The sequence below is a fragment of the Nyctibius grandis genome, chromosome 27 (assembly GCF_013368605.1).
Source record: "Nyctibius grandis isolate bNycGra1 chromosome 27, bNycGra1.pri, whole genome shotgun sequence".
NCBI lineage: Eukaryota > Metazoa > Chordata > Aves > Nyctibiiformes > Nyctibiidae > Nyctibius > Nyctibius grandis.
In genome coordinates, this window is record NC_090684.1 from 533,728 (window position 1) to 545,117 (window position 11,390).

The following is an 11,390-nucleotide window of genomic DNA, read 5'->3' on the forward strand; positions in this document are numbered from 1 at the left end:
AGCGCCTGCGGTCCTGGGCCAGCCCCAGCTTCCCCGGGCGGCCTGCAGCGAGGCTGGGCAGCAGCCAGGTGCTGCTGCGGGCGAGTCTGGCTGCGTGGGGAAGGCGTGCTCCCCCCAGCTCCCCGCCGAGGGAGCTGCACACATCCCTGCTTCTCAGAGCAGCTCAGGGCACGGCTTCTGCTGTGGAAGCTGGATCAGATGCCGGTGGCGGGTGGAAGGAGATTCCCACGGAGGAGCGAGGCCGGGCCGCCCTGCCTGTTGCCGCTGGCAGGCGCGTCGGCAGCTGTGCAAACAGGCCCGAGCTCTGCGCAGGGGCAGGGGCACCACGGGGATGCTGCCAGCTGGGGGAACTGCTGCCCGTGGCACGGTGGCTGCTGGCACTGCTGTCCTGGCCAGGGCTGCAGGCTCCGGGGCAGCTCAGTCGGGAGCATCTGCTCAGGCAAAGTCCAGGGCCCAGCACAGGTCTCTCCAACAACGGCTCCCACTGCAATTTGCATTTATAAGAGTATTGCCATGGCAGCAGAAATTTGCATATTAATAGAAGCCAGTCCTAATTGTTGAGCTGCTCCTAATGTCTCGGAGCAGAAAGGAGCCTGCTGCGTTTTACCGAGCTGCAACTGCCGCTGCCGGGGCCCTGCCTTCCCCGCCGAGCTCCTCGCAGCTCCGCTGCTGCTCTCTGCGGAGGGTCCCCCCGGGGAGATGCTCCGCAGGCTCCAGCCCAGCGCGGCTCCCTCCTTCGCGGCGCTCGGCCGGCCCTTCGCCGCTGGATGGCACACGAGCCCCGGCGGAGGGGCCCGGGTGGGCCCGGGTGCTGGGCAGGCCCCCGGCTGCCCCGGGCTGGGGGTGCCGGGGGTGCCCGGGGGTGCCGGGGGGTACCGGGAGGTGCTGCGGGGTGTCCGGGGTTGCCGGGGGGTGCCGGGGGGTGCTGGGAGGTGCCGAGGGTGCCAGGGGGTGCCCGGGGGTGCCCGGGGGTGCCGGGGGGTGCCAGGCTCCCAGTCCGCTCTCCCACCCCGGCCGGGCTCTCCCCGCCGCCCCCGGCAGCGCCCAGGCTCTGCCCCACCGGCGCTCCCTGCAGATACGAGCGAGCTCCTCTCCCTGTTCTTCGCAGGCTGGAAAATCGTGAGGTCTTTAAACCCGCCAGCCTTGACGAGCACGGGCTGAACGAGCTCTTGAGTTAACCCCGTGCTTCTTGCCAACGACCCTGGCGGCAGGCGGCGGGGGTCAGCCTGGCCGGTAACTCACCATAAATCCTCTCTCCCCCGGTTCCCTGACCAGCCCCTTCTCCCACATGTGCCCCGTCCCCTCTGAGCCCCGTTCTCCCGGCTCCGGGGGCTCCTCGCCAGCACAGAGGTACCTCTGCATCCCCCCCTCACTGGGACGGCTCCCACCAGCGCCCGGGCGGTGCGGGGTGGCCCCGTGCTGCGGGGTGCCCGATGCCGCGCTGCTGGGATGGGGCAGCACCAGACCGCCCAGGCTGCGGCTCCCCTGTGCCATCAAGCTGCCCCAGCTTCACCTTGGTGCCACCACCTCATCGGCCGTGCTGTGGGTCCCCGGGGCCTGGGTGCCCCCGCCGTGCCCGGGAAGGTGAGCGGGCGGCCAGAGGAAGGGGCAGGGTGTCACTCTGCTGCCCTTGGCCCCATTGTTCTCCCGAGGCCACTGTGTCAACAAGAGCTGGGAGAGGAAATGGGGGCTAAGGAGATGCCAAGACCCCCGCTGCTAAAGGGAAGATAAGGAGGGAGGGGGCATTTACTGGCTTTCCAGGGGTGGCGGATGCAGCAGGGTCCCCTGCGGTGCAGGGGATCGAGAGCCTTGTGTCGCCAACAGCCTGCCGTGCTGCCACGCACATGGCGGGCAGCGACTGGGGGTCCACAGGATGCTCAGGCGGCGGTTTATTCAGGCCAGACTTTGCAAAAGATGCGAAAGATGCAGGTGATTTACTGGAGAAGTTTATTTTAGGAATGTTTTTGCAACATACACCTGTGATGTTGCTCTATTTGGGGCATTCAGGCTATGACAGACCAGTCCCAGCTCTTCCTCGTCTCAACCCAGCGTTGCTTCCAGCAACGGGGTAGGAACCACCCTGCAGATCTGCTCTCGGTGTGGAAAAGCGACAGATCCAGGCAAGGAGACTGTGACCTCCGCAGCATCTCCGGCAGACCACCCCGGCCGGGGCGCCCGGTGCGGGGCGAGGTGCCACGCTGAAGGCTCTGCAAAGCCGCCTCCTGGTCCCTCTCTGCTGGCAGGTCCTGCTCAGGGGATGCAGAGACCCATTAGGTTCAGGAACAACGGCTGCACCGGGCCTTCGCCTGCTGCCCGCTGCCCCGCCGCAGCAGCCATGCCCTGCCCAGCACCCTGGGCACCGCGGCCGCTCCCGGCACCGGCGCGGGATCCAAAGAGCACGCCGACATCAGAGCCGGGGCAAAGTCTGGCAGGACGCAGAGAGGTGTGAAAGGCAAAGCGCCGTCACGTGCGCCCAGTACACGTGACTGCGGCGCAGGACCAGCGCCTGCGCTGCCCGCCCGGTGCCCTGCGCTGGCCCGGCCGCATCCCGGCAGCACACGCAGGCAGGAGGAGCGCGGGGCCAGGACAGGGATGTCTCCCACGTCTCCTGGAGCGGGCAGCGGAGCAGGGAGAAGCATCCCTTCCCACGGCTCGCGGGTACCTGGGCTGTACGGCACCGCAGCCGTGCTGCCGGCGCCTCGCGGCTGCACTGCGTGTCCCCAGCCCATCCCCGTGCCCAGGCGCTGCCCTGGGGTGACCGCGCCGGCCGGGCTGGCCGTGGCCTTCTGCCGGTGGGGCGCAGGGACGAGCGGGTGCGTGCGAGGGTGCCTGCGCACCCCGGCCAGGGCATCGCCTCTCATGAGGCTTTGTCCGCACCATCACTAATAATATCAAGGTGTTCTGCCAAGTTCCTTCCAGCAAACCTATGACTTCATTCAAAGTGACAGGGAACCTGATTTATTATACTAACGAGCCGGCGATAAATAAACATGACCTGAGAGAATCCCAATCCCACAATCCCATTCTTGTTCGGCTCCTTGGGAGAGATGAAAGGTTTCCTGCAATTTCCCAGTACTACCCAGAATCTCCCCTGCTCGATCTGCCAAAGCTTTCTCCTGCTGTCGAGCCCGGCATTTGATTGAATTGACAGAAGCTGCTTATTAATTGTACTAATGAGGGGCTCAGCAATATGGAGTGGTGGAGAGAGTCCAGTGTGGCTAATAAAACGCTCAAAGCTGAGCAGAGCACAAGGTCACCGTGTTGCCAGGCTACTGGCTAAGCCGCCTGGAAAACGAATACGCGAACCAGTAGGTGACTCTGGGAAAAATATTGCTCCATAACTCACATAATTAATAGGACAGTGATGCTTTATTTTCTTAGGAAGAATATACAGTGGGGAGGGTGTGAGCGCGCAGGCGCTGCGGCCGTCCCCGCGCTCCAGAGCAGGAGCAGCACGTTCGCTCGCTGGGCCCAGGCGTGCCGGGCGCCAGGGGAAGGTGTCCACGCCGTGAGGGATTCGGTGTGGCCCGAAGGGAGATTTCAGAGGTCTGGTAACAATGAGGGAACTGTCCCGTGTTTGACCTGTGCTAGTTTCCCAAATACCACCGCAGGGAGAGATAAAGGCGGCTGATTAGAGCTAACTGCAAGTGTAGATTTGGCAAGGGGATGCTCTCGGGATCTCTGATCTCTTGAGACAGTGATTCCCACTGGGAGTTTACCATACAGCCCCCGAGGGTTTAGAGCAATAAACAGGAATATTTTTGCTCCAGTAGGAAGGAAAAAGGAAGAAAAAAGACAAATACTGATCTTAATCTCTTTCTTTGCAACCAGTTTTGGACCCCCCATTCAAGTTCTCCAAATCGCTCACCAGGGGAGCTCGTCCTCATACCAGACCGTGCTCTGAAGGAAGCCCTGGAGCGTGAGCAGTGATGGCTCTGCCTAAAGCAAACACTGAAAAAAGGTCATTAATCTTTCAGGCTTGTCTGGCACTTGGAGCCGTGGCACTGGGGGCTCCCGCGTGCCCCTCTGCCCTGTCCCCGTGCTGTGTGTGAGGCTGGCCAGCCCGCACGCTGCAGGCTCTGTGCTGGGAGTGCTGGTGGGGACCCTGAACAGGGAATAATCTCCTGGGCTGTGGAGTGTCCCCCCAGAAGAGCCCTGCAGGCCACTGCACCGTGCGCTGGGGTACCGACGGCTGTCCGGCTCCATGGGCAGGAGCAGCCCTGCAGCCGGCGGGGCAGGTCATCAGAGGGGGCTGCTTTGCCTTTCTGAGAGACCCGCTGGCACGCTGCGGTGGGCAGCGAGCGGCAGCTGCTGAGCCGCAGCAACAACACTCAGACAGCTTTGTGGAAAGGCCTCCTCACAAAATCCACCATGTTAATGTCAGGGGAATGAAGTAATGTGACAGAAATGGCTTTGCCTGCGGAGGGGATCATGGAGGCTTTGTCCGTCTAAACAGTGAGGCCAGCGTGGCACCGGGGGATCGGCAGAGCCCCTGGCCTCCGACCGCCGTGAGCATCCCCATCTGTGTGGGGCCGGACCCTGGCCCCGTTCCTGGCCGTGGGCTGGCTCCTGGGAAGGTGCCGGTCACTGCCACCCAGTCCTGGCGTGAGCCAGCTGCTGTTCTCCACTGCGGGATGTAGGGACAGGACAGGGGGTGCCCCGGCCCTGCGCCCCTGGGCAGCCGGTGGCAGCTGGGCACGGGCATCGCCTGCCAGGCAGCAGGGAGCGAGCTGGGGCGGAGGGGCAGGCGGGAGCAGGGAGGACAGGCAGCCAGGCCCCATGCCGTGCCTCACCCCCGGGGCTGCGAACAATGGCAGGGAAGGCGGGCGGCGGGGAGCAGGGAAGCGCGGAGGGGACGATGAGACTCGCTCCAGTCCCCAGGTCCTGCCAGTGCCCGGCAGGCTCCCTTCTGCCAGCACCTGTGTCCTGGCCGCGGTCCTGTCCCTGCCCCACGGCTCCCTGCCCCATGGCTCCCTGCCCCACGGCTCCCTGCCACCCTCTGTCCTGGCCCCCTCCCCTGCCCACCAAGGCAGCCGCCTGGCCCTGCCCTCCCGAAGCTTTTGTTCCCCTTCTCTGGAGGGAAACGATCACAGGCTCAGGTTTCCAAGGTGGAAAAGCAATTTCTTCCCCTGCAAATTGCCCGGTTTGTTTTGTTTCCTGGTCCCCGCTGACCCTGCTCGCACCGTGAGCTCACAGGGACAGACGGGCCGAGCACGAAGCTGCAGCCGCAGAGCCGTCCCCGTGCCAGAGGGCGGCCGGGCAGCGTGTGCAGGGCCGGGATGCGCCTTCCCGGGCTCCAGCATCCAGCTGAGCAGACCCAGCTGGGACACAGCTCAGCCTCAGCACGGCCTCAGCCCTGGCTCAGGCAGGACCCTGGGCTTTTTGAGACAGAAGCAGGTGTTACGCGTCCCGTTGGGCTCACCCTGGGGCTCCACGCCTGGGTCACAAGCCTCTGACACCCACCGAGGCCCGTGCGGCGTTAGGGGTGTGCAGAGGTGCAGACCCTGCTCCAGACAGGCTGGTCCACGCACTCCGGGAGTTTTGGCTGTGTTCCCTCCACAGCTGAGGTGAAATTCAAGGTTTCCTGGCACGAGGGCTCTGCCGGCGCTGCCGCAGCCCGCTGCCCTGCCGCTGGGGTCTCCCGGGCAGGGCGGACCGCGCCGCAGCCTCCTGCCCTCGCCCCCGGTCCCCCGGCGCTGAGGATGCCGAGGGCCCCCTGCCAAGGCCCCTCTGCCCGTCTCCTCTCGCCAGCTTGAAATTCACTTGGGAAAAAAATACTTAGACTAACAAATAACAAACCTGGCAGCTGGCCAGCGATTCAAAGGCTCCAAAAACGAAGCAGAAATTTGCAGCTGGCCACGCTCCCTGCCCGGTTTGGCAGCAGCGCCGGTGTCTGAGCACCTGCCAGCGCCAGGAGTGACCGCAGCGCCGGCAGCCGAGCGCGCCGAACCGGCCACGGGGCAGCCTGCGTGCCCTGGCACCGCGGCCGGGGCCAGCCAGCGCCGGGGTACCCACGCCCCCGGCTTTATTCCCATAGAAAGGGATCTGCCAGCTGCAGGGAGCAGCTGCTGGGACAGGAAAAATGCCCTGGAAAACAGTTTGCAAACAACCGTGCTGCCGTGGGAGGCCGGGCGCATGCCGGGCTCCCCAGTGCCGCACACCTCTCCCATGTCCCGCAGACCCTCTGGCCGGCCAGGCTGGCTCCCTCCCCAGCCCGGGGAGGCCGGCATAGCCACCCGGGCCAGCCAAACCCCGGCCCGAGCGGGGTCGGTGCTGCCCGAGGGGCGGCGAGGGGGCGCGAGGCCGGCTGGGCAGGGGGGTCGGCGCGGTGCTGGGGAGCGTGCGGTCGGGCGAGAAAACACAACAGAGCCTGGCAGAGGGTCGGGGCTCCCGCGGGGTGACGCAAACTTTGCTAATCTTAAATGACACCGAGGCAGAGAGGTGCAGGGGAGTGAGCGGGCGGCTGCCGGAGGGGCAGAGCGCTGGGCTGCAGCCCCCCGGCCTCCCTGCGCCTGGGAAGGGGTGTCATGTGGAAGGGTAATTGGATCCCGGGATTTACTGGATGATACTGCGGATTATTTCACAGCCATCATGTCACAGGGTAATCTTGTTACGGCGTTAGGCAGCCACGTGCACGCGCAGCCCCGGTGATACACGAGGACCTGCCCGGGACGTCCCTTTGCTGAAGCCTGGTCTGAGACCCGACGGCAGAGGAGGGGTCGGTTAGCCAAGGGTGGCTGGTGCCATTTGGGACCTGGGGCTATCCGAGGTGCACAAGAGGCTGGGACACGGTGCCCGGACTTTGCAGCAGGGCGCAGAGCCCCCGGGGGCCGGGAGAGCCGAGCCCCAGGTACCCGGGGGAACAGTCAGGGCACCCCGCAGAGGCCACGGGGGCTGGTGGCCAGGGTGCTGGGTGGCACCTGGAAGCGGGGTCTGCGGTTGCTGCTGGCCCTGTGGCAAACGTCCCCCATGAGCCCAGACCACGCGCCTCCCCCCGCTCCCGTGGCTCTCTGCAACACCGTCGGCTGCTTTTCCAAGGCGGGACAGAGGCGAATCCTGTCTCCGAGGCAGTGAAAACACAGCTCACCCCCCCGAGGTGTAAGTATAGCAGCTGAGCGAGGGCAGAAAAACAGCCGTGACCGCAGCTTCCTGCCGCGGTCCCACGGGGATGGTGACGGCGGCACCCGGGGGGCACCTGGGGGGCTCGGGGTGCTGCCGGAGCGGGGGGCAGCCAGGCAGTGCAAGACCCCGGCCCGCGAGTGCCAGGACCCAGATCCGCCGAGCCCAGGGCTGACGGAGGGCAGCACGAAACCCTGGCGTCCTCCTCCTCCTCCTCCCTCATCCCTCTGTTTGGGATGGGGAAGTGGAAACTGCGCCCATCGAGAGCTGCTGCCGGCCGAGCTGCGGCGCTGGACACACAGCCTGTGCTGTACCGGGGATTAACGATCTTTGGTGCTTGCGCCCCAATGAACTTCCACCCAGAAAATAAGTATTTGTACCCGGCAGCAACAGGTTTAATCAAAAACAAGCTTTTACAGCGTTTTTTTGTTTGTTTGCAGCCAGCTGAAACGCTGAAAGCTGAAACATGGCAGACGCAGCCAACTCTGCACCGCAGCTTTCCAGCAGGTTAACTTTGGACTGGGATGATAACAAATTATCTGCTCCGCACACGTGAGGGGAGCTCAGTGCCAGCAGGTTTGACTCGTCTTTAGCTGCTTCTACTCTAATTTTCTCTGACTTTTTGAATCACTTGATACATTTTTGAATCACTTGATACATTTTTGAATCACTCGATACTTCTTTTAAGCCTGTAAAGCAGGGAAAGGGTAGCAGCCCTTTTCCCTAAGACGGAGCATGACCTCCTGCTTAAAAACAAGGGCTGGCTTTATTCATCCCGAAGTCAGGCTTGAGGAATAACAGAAATGTTTGTTGTGCCACAAAAGACTGGCTTATCAGCTATTATTAGAGCAGGGATGATAATTCAGAACGAGCAGCTCATTTGGCACATTTAACCCCGTTGTCTGTTTACGGAAGGTCTGGGATTTGCTCAGATGGTGACTGTGGCTGGTGCGAGGGTTTTCTTCTGCGGCTCTGTGGAGGCAGAGCGTGCCCGTGCCCGCGCCGGCGTCCGTGCCTGGGCTGCCGTGGCGTGTAGGTAGGTCAAAAGACATTTCATGGTGCACCCGCCTGGGTGAGGAAGCAGTTCTGGCTTGCACATCAGACTCATAAAATTGCTTTTTGCAGCTTCTCCTGCCTGCACAGCTCCGCCACCAGCCTTTGCGTAAACCAAACACAAAAAGCACACCAAGAAAGCAGAACTGAACCTGCCGGCGAGAGCTGGTTTGGACAGACGCTTTGCAGTGCTTGCCCAAACCTCACCCCTGGTAACGTGGACTCGGAAGGCCAGGCCTGGGGTCTGGGAAGGTGTCCTGGCCACGGGCACTGCTCCCTGCTCCCTCCTTCCCAGGGCTGGGAACGACGCTGAGCTGGGCCCTGGGAGGGAGCAGAGCCCGCGGGCTCCCCTCCTCTGCCTGCAACCAGGGGCTGATCCTTGTCGACGTCAAGCCTGTGTCGGGGCACGCGGCGGCTGCGAGCTCCTCTCCGGGATCTTTCCTCCAAACAAGCACGGCCGAACAAAGCCGGGGGGACGGAGGCTTTCCTGACATTGTCAGTGCTGGCTCTTTGGGAAAGGAACAAGTGGGGTCTGGAACAAGCAGCGCAAATGTGTATTTACACGCGCACACAATAGGTCGTGTGCTCGTCAGTGCTGAACGGGAGCGAACCGCGGCCGTCCTGCTGCCGGTCCTGCCAGCCAGGGAAAGACTGAGACAGCAGCACCGATAACCTCAGCCACGGAGAAACTGCCAGCACGCAGAGCTCTGCGTTTGCTCTGCTTTCACCCGCGCTCACCTCGTGCAGCCTGGGGGGCCGTGGGTGAAGGCAGGGGATTTAAAATCTGCACCTGCATTAGAGCAGCCTCACCGCTGCGCCGAGCTGTGCTCTGCTGTCCCCCGTGCCCAGTAACCTCGGGGACACAGAGCAGAGCAGTGCCAGCGCGCCCGGGGACACCCCTCGGGGTGGCGGTGCCAGGAAAGCAGGGACTGCAGGCGGCTGCCCCAGCTGCGGCGTCGCTGGCACTGCCCGCTGCCGGTGCCACCTTCCTCTCCCTTTTCGCCACCCAACGGGCTCTGGGGGGTTATTTTGGGGGAACTTTCAGCTATTGAGCCAGCCCAGAGAGGGAGAGCAGGGCTGGACGGTCCCGTGCTGCTGCCCCCGCTGTGGGCGAGAGGCTCTGCGGGGTGCTGGGCAGGGGGACCTGGGCAGGGCTGCCAGGGGACAGACACACGGGCCCGGGCCCACAGCCCCAGCGCCGTGGCTGTGCCTGGTTGAGTCGCGCGCTGGCAGCCAGGGCTCCTCGCCATCCACGACCTGCGCACTCCAGCCAGGAAATCCCAGCCCTCTGGTACTCGCCAGGCTCCAGGTTTAAAAATACTTAAGGAAAATAATCCTCCCATCTCATGGAGGCCAAAGCAATTATGGGCAGGTTTCAGAACAAATACTGGGGGTTGTGTTTCGTCTGTTCTCGGCAGGCGCTTGGCTCATGAGCGCTCACGGCCTCCCCGGGGACTCGCGCAGCCGTGACGCCTTGGCACAGGCCCCGGCCACGCCGCGGCCCGGAGGGGAGCGCGCCAGGCAGGGCACCCCCCGCTTGCCCCGCTGGTCCCCAGGAGTGCCCCGGCGGAGGCTGAGGCTGTCCGCGGGGCTCGGGAGCGCGGTGTTTGACGCCCAGGTCCAGTGCTCGCCCTGCCCCGCGCTCGCCCCCCCCTTCAGCCTCCTCCTCTGCCAGCGGTGCCCAGCAGAGCCCTGGAGGCTGGTGGCCCTGCCGCCCTGCCCTGCGGCTCCCCGGGCTCCGCACACTCACGAGCCAAAGCACCAGCTTGTCCCCGTGGTGGTGCTACCCCGAGATCACTGAAGGTGCCGTCCCCCCCAAAGCAGCCCGGTCACCAAACCCGCCAGCAGTGCAAACCCACCCTGGAGATGCGTCATGCGGGGAGGGAGAGTCACTGCAGCCTGTCTGAAGACCAGGAGACGCGGCCACGGATGCCACCAGCCTCTGACAGCTGGGGTCACGCAAGGCAGGCTGTGAAACAGGGTGGAAACAGGCTCCCTGGGCAGGGGTACAAGGGAGGGTAAAACGCAGGTGAGGCAGTGTTATCGATGTATGAAGTTTTTTGGTGCAGGATATGGTTAAATTATTTGCAGAGCCCCCACCTTTTCCTCCCCACCCCAAGAACAGGAATAGAGTCATGAAAACAGCATGTTCTGGGACAGCGGTGATCCCGCGGGAGAGCCGGACACGATGGGAAGTACGCCCACCGCCACGGCCTGACCCCCGACGGTGAACGCAGGTACGAAGGTGATCCCAGCATCTGGTGTATGCAGCAGAACAAGATCTCGTGCTGGTCAGACTGGTTTGGGTGACCCCAGCCTGGAGAGGACAGCAGTGCAGCTGGGCTGCTGTTGGGTGTTCATCCACCAGCATCCCCCTGAGGACGGGGGCCCTGTGTCACCTCCAGCACACGGTGATGCCCATTCTGGCAGGCTGCACCCCGCAAAGGCGCAGCCGCTCCCTGGGGTGAGGACTGAGCCCCTCGTGCCAGGGGAGATGCCAGCCCCTTCCCCTGCCTGCGCGGGGGCACTGACGGCACCAGCTGTAGGCGCCCCAGGAGGGGCTGCCTGCTCGAGCGGAGGGCTGGCGCTGCCGGGATGTGCTTGTCAGGCGGCCAGCGCTCGGGAAACGAGGGAGGAGAGCAGGGAAGGAACGAGTCACTGCGCTGGGAACATATGGGATGGCAATCTGCAGGGAAGGACGGCAGCCCCCGCACTCCCTGAAGAGGGAGTGGAGACCCTCCTGAGTCCTTGCAGAGCGGCGGATCGGCATTGGAAAGTACACGGAACAGCAGCACTTTCCTCTGGCTCCAGGGACGGCAAGGGAGGAGGAGCAGAGACACTATTCCTTGTGCCAGATAAGCTCCTTGGCAAATCACTGTGTTTGTCTCACCACTCACCGGTCACACTGTGCCCCCACAACAGATTTTCATAAGGAATTATCTCCGCTGCCGTTGGGTAACGTGTGTTGGGTGCAATGGGTGCGCCGAGCGAGCGTAAGAGAAACCTCAACCCCTCTTTGTGCCGGCGCGCCGGCAGGTGCAGGACTGACACCATCACTAGTGTCTGGATTCAGGGGACTTGGGACCACTTTGTGGAGACAGGACCTTGCTAAGGGGTGGTCTGCGTCCCCGCGGGGACCTGTGTGCAAGCCTGGCGGCAGGCGGAGGGCAGAGCAGCGAAGGAGAAGCAGCGTTGACCTGAATGAGCGTAAAGATGAT